Source organism: Carassius auratus, unplaced genomic scaffold (genome assembly GCF_003368295.1).
Source record: "Carassius auratus strain Wakin unplaced genomic scaffold, ASM336829v1 scaf_tig00042873, whole genome shotgun sequence".
In the NCBI taxonomy this organism is placed as follows: Eukaryota; Metazoa; Chordata; class Actinopteri; order Cypriniformes; family Cyprinidae; genus Carassius; species Carassius auratus.
In genome coordinates this window covers 107714-113448 of record NW_020526743.1, presented here as the reverse complement: position 1 = coordinate 113448, position 5735 = coordinate 107714, and the positions used below count along the sequence as shown (strand labels likewise).

At 40.5% G+C, this 5735-nt stretch overlaps 1 pseudogene; it reads left to right on the top strand.

Moving 5' to 3' along the window:
* Positions 1–811: 811 nt before the first annotated feature.
* On the top strand, positions 812–5346 carry LOC113086204 (serine/threonine-protein kinase PLK2-like; annotated as a pseudogene).
* The last annotated feature ends 389 nt before the right edge of the window (positions 5347–5735 follow it).

The following is a 5735-nucleotide window of genomic DNA, read 5'->3' as shown; positions in this document are numbered from 1 at the left end:
TATAAAATGTATTACCTTAATTTGCAGAAGACTGAGAACTGATGGTTTAATGGACGTGAATGTTTAACACTGTAGTCACTGCAATCATACTGTTAGATGCTGAGCGCATCTTACAAGAAGATGAGCTGTAGTAAAAACAAAAAACAACATGTGCATTAGCCATGACATTATGTTAATATGTGGAGAAAATGATAAAACACAAGCATATTTATTTTATTTCTATAATTTAGACTTTAAATAACATACTATGATCTGTGTACGTTAAATTCTTCTTATCTAAATAAATATTATTGTAAACCTGTTGGTTGAATTCATTATATGAGTCATGCACCACACATCCAAATCCGTAGTGCAATTAGTGTAAAACCACCACATGGTGGCGCAAGAGAGCTTTCTGTAACATATTTTCCAAAAAAATAATAAACTTGTCCATGCATGTCCTAGTCAAATTTACTGAAACAAGATATTCTATCATACTAAATAGACAGATTGAGTAAATAGAATGCGTTCAAAATCTGAAAAGTAAAATGTTGTAAAATACAGTTTTTAAGAATTGATTAATAATGATAACAAAAAATAGATTTAGTATTAAAATAAAAAATAATGTTGTTTACTTTGTTTGAGTTAAACAATAAATTTCAATATTATGTTATAAAAGTTAAAGTGCTTTACAGATCTGTCTAATCTCATGAATTAATATTCCACATGCCAAAGCGCAAACTATAACATTGCCTTTGACATGACGCACCAGTGCGAATAAAATAAACTGGGCGGAGCGTCGCGGCGCGCGCGTCTATAAGAGCGAGGCTCTGTGGTGATCCCTTCCAGTCTGGACTTGAGCATGGACATACTCAGGACTATAACACATCATCATCATCATCATCAGTCTGTGAATAACGGCAAGATGTGTGAACACACACACCACAGACCCACCGAGAACAGGCGAGGGAAATTAGAGGACAAAAATTCTCACGCCACGCAAGAAATGTCACGCATCATCACGGATTCAACCACTGGCAAATGTTACTGTAGAGGAAAAGTTTTGGGCAAGGTAAATATTTTACATTTGACTTAGGAAAAATTATTATGGTGATATCATAGTATTTTTGGAGCACCATTTACATACAGAAATATGGTAATACCATGATATATATTAAAGCCAATAGTACTTTAAATGTGTTTTATTTGGAGTTTAATGCTTCTATTCAACCAGTAAATCAAAAAAATAGTTATGTATAAATTTAAATAAGAGGTTACCAATATAAAATGTTGTATTTATATGTAATGCACTAGTTTGTCATTGTATCATGCTATAATGTCTCTCTTTTGCAGGGTGGTTTTGCCAAATGCTATGAATTTACAGATCTGAGCACAGGCAAAATGTATGCAGCCAAAATCATTCCACACACGCGTGTTTCCAAACCTCACCAAAGGGAAAAGGTAACTTGCTTTCCTGTTGTCACGTATTTGTTCATGGCTGCATTGCTTGAATTGTTTATTAAGCTTCCAACCCTTTGATTGACAGATCGACAGAGAAATTGAATTGCACAGAGCCTTGCATCACAAACACATCGTTCACTTCTACCACCATTTCGAGGACAAAGATAATATCTACATTCTACTTGAATACTGCAGCCGACGGGTGAGTGCTGTTGACGTCCTCATTCATCTGATCAAACGGATGTTGTAGGAAGTATTGTTGCTCACATACAGTTATTTTGTTCTTCAGTCACTAGCACATATTCTCAAGGCCCGAAAGGTGCTTACAGAACCAGAGGTTCGTTACTACCTAAGACAGATCATCTTGGGGTTGAAGTATCTCCACGAGCAAGAAATCCTCCACAGAGACCTTAAACTAGGTAAGCAACTAATATATACATTCAATCCCCAGAATACTGCCAATAATACAGCCTTCCCGTAGTTCAAACATGGCGGCAGCAATGCCAAAGGAATGTATGAACTGATAAAACATTTACATTGAATGCAATGCAAATCACTTTGAATAATAAAAAAAAAGTCTGCAAAATGCATAAATGTAAATGTAATAAACCCAATTCTGTCGCTCGTTCCCAGGTAACCTTTTCATCCAATGAGTCTATGGAGCTCAAGGTTGGAGACTTTGGTTTGGCTGCAAAGCTCGAGCCGGTCGAGAACCGTAGAAGAACAATATGTGGAACACCAAACTACTTGTCTCCTGAAGTCGCTCAACAAGCAAGGGCATGGGATGTGAATCTGACGTCTGGTGCGCTCGGATGTTGTAATGTAAGTATATGACTGATTTTTTTCCTGGATTTCATGTAAATGTCATGGAGATGTTTAATCATTTGCATCCTAAACAGGTATACAATGCTTTTGGGAAGACCTCCATTTGAGACTACTAACCTTAAAGGAAACGTACCGGGTGTATTCGGGAAGCGCGATATTCCATGCCGTCGTCTTTGTCAGCCCAAGCCCAAGCATCTCATCAGCAGTATGCTATCCAAAAACCCAATGCATAGGCCACAACTCGATGATATCCTACGCCACGACTTTTTCTGCCAGGTGTGTGTCTCTTTGTGGAAATGAAACTATCTTGACCAGTTCCCACACAATGAAATAGTCAGTGACTTTGAGCTTGATCTTTTATATCAGGGTTTCACACCAGACAGACTGTCTCGCTATCTGCTGCCATGCGGCCCCAGACCTCCACCACACCAGCCCTGCCAAGAGCTTCTTCAAAGAAAGCCGCAGCCGCCCTGTTCGGTGGAAAGAAGGACAAAGCCAAGTACTTGGAGAACCAAAGTAAGCACTTTCACCCTGAGTTTAACCTAAACCATTTCTGGATTACCCAAATTGCATAATCAGATTGATAATGATTTTACTTCTTGCAGATAAACCAACCAAGGAGGAGGACGACATAAACAGACTATGCCTTGACCTCCGGAAAACGGCAATCAGCCCTCAACCCTGCAGACAAACTCTTGAGGTGAGCTCTTTCGTCCTTCATCAGAGTTGAGCAGATAGTTTTAAGATTGTAACCTAACCCCACATTCCATAATTTCCCACAGGACAGTAAACCCCCCATCCCAGCTGCTGGAAAACCATCTGTCCCGATGAAGGACACCAGCAGCAAACAGCACATTAAAGACAGCATTCGAATGATAGTGCGAGGAACCCTCGGGAGCTGCAGCAGCAGCAGCGAATGTAAGAGCTTGCACCTTAGTTATTCAAATTAAAGATGTTAATGGATGTTTTAATGCAATGTCTAATGGGTTTTGGTGCTTGCTTTTTGTGTCTTCAGGTCTTGAGGACAGCACAATGGGAAGCGTTGCAGACACCGTGGCCAGAGTACTGCGAGGCTGTCTGGAGAACATGCCTGAAGGTGCGTATCAGATGATCTGAACCCCATCTGCTTCTCAAATGCAAAGTCACTTTTAATAATGCATTTTAATCTCTCGTTCACAGCTAATAACATTTCAAAAGAGAGCGTGAACAGCGGCTTCCAGTGGGTGACTAAGTGGGTGGACTATTCCAACAAGTACGGCTTTGGCTACCAGTTGTCAGATCACACAGTTGGCGTTCTCTTCAACAACGGCACTCACATGAGCCTGCTGTCGGACAAAAAGTACGCTGAAGACCTCAGATGTCTTTTTAGCTCTTTTGATGTTAAAAATAATTGATTTTATGAGGACTAACACGTCTTTTTGACCTTCAGGACGGTGCATTACTACGCAGAGCTGGGACAATGTTCAGTCTTCTCACTAGCGAAGCCCCAGAGCAGTTTGCCGGCCAGGTCACCATCTTAAAATACTTCGCCCACTACATGGAGGAGAATTTGATGGATGTAAGTGTCCTCGCTGGTATAGATGTGAATGCTGTCAAGTCACCATTGTTTATATAGTGCTTTATACAGTACAGAAAGCAGCTTCGCATTAATAAACAAGAAATAGAATAAAATCAGTGATGAAAACTTTTTCAAAATATGAGAATTTCTGAGCTCTAGAAAAGACAGTGGTGTCCTTATTAAAGTTCAGTCGATTCAGTAACTGCAAAAGTTGAATTCAGCTGTAAGCAGCTCTACGGAAGACAATGTTGATTCAATTCTGTTCCAAAACAAAGTCAGTGTTGCAAAACACTCTATCAGTTATGAAACAAAGTCGATTCAAGCAGCTCTACAGAATTCAATAGTGTCATTCTGCTCAAGTTTTGTCCAGTAGTGTCAGTGCAGTCGAATCAATACTATTACTGAATATGACGTTTTTTAAACCCCAACCAAGCAATAGCGTCAGATTTTCTAATTATTACTTGCTTTCCTTCGACAGGGAGGTGATTTACCCAATTTAACAGATGCAGGCAAACCAAGATTGTATCTTCTTCAGTGGCTCAAGTCTGACCGGGGCACTCATGATGCTCTTCAACGATGGCACTTTCCAGGTAAACCTTTGTATTTTTTACTTCTAGAATGCAAGAACATGTACATACTGTAGTGCTGACCTGAAGCTAAACGCATGGTATTCCCGCAGGTGAACTTCTACCACGATCACACCAAGATCATCCTGTGCAATCAGAGCGAGGAATACCTCCTGACGTACATCAACGAGGACCGCGTGTCCACCACGCTGCAGCTCAGCACCCTGCTCGTGTCCGGCTGCTCGAATGACCTGCGCAGCCGCATGGACTATGCACTTAACATGCTGTTGCAGAGATGCAACTGAACGATAGACTGGACTACTTTGAAAGGACAAGAATGTAGACTACTTACAGCTGGACGGGAGCGTCGAAGATGGGAGGAGATGTCATGGATTATGAGTTTTACAAATGGACTGAACCGAGCTGGGCTGGGACCAGAGGCAAGGATGAAACTGTGACAGATTGATCTTGTTTAGGTGTTGTTCTTTTTAAATGCAGAAATCTTGCTTTGTTGAAGCCCAACGGAGGTGTTTGTGTTGAGGAAAGGAGGTTTCAGTAAAGCAGGGTGCTTGGATGTAGCTCTCTTGAGAGCAGATTTCGTTTAACTGTGAAAACATTCCTGCTTAAGGACACGAGTTGCGTTGTGAAACGATCCGATGCTGTAGCTGCATTTCACTGTGGACACGACCTGCAATGCCATGGACATACAGTAACTTATTATCAGAAAGAACCCAGTATTTATTTATTTAATAAAGACAAGCTTAGTGTGGACACACGTTATTTAATTGTTCATCAGAATAACCGTGACTGGCGCTTTGTCCTTTTACCGTACGTCAATCTCTCGGGCCATCATTGGAGTGGCGATAAAACTCATTATGCAACGCCAGTGGCAAAACCGCAATAGGCATTTGTCTTGTCTTGATGTTTGTATGAAGATTAAAGATGAATAATATTGAGGAGGTGTTGTATTTTGATTCTTTTTTGAAGCGCAGTTACCCCATTGTCCCTGCATCTGAGTGCCAAAGCAGTCCATTGCGTCAAGGGCTTGATGAAACTACGTCAAACTTACAAAAGGGAAGAAAACCATTTTAAAGAGCGTTGTTTCACTAGCTACTGTCTGCCATGCACAAACTCCCTACACTACGCTGGCAAGCCCTCACAAGCACTGCATTAAAAAGAGTCAAAACAGTACTTGACTTGATGACTTGACTGTATTAACAATGCAGTGCTTAAAATGACTTTTATGTCATTTATGTTTTATGTCATTAACAATGCAGTGCTTAAAATGACTTTTACCAAGAAGACTTGCGACCCCTTCTTGGGTCACAGTCGAAAAGAAATGATGA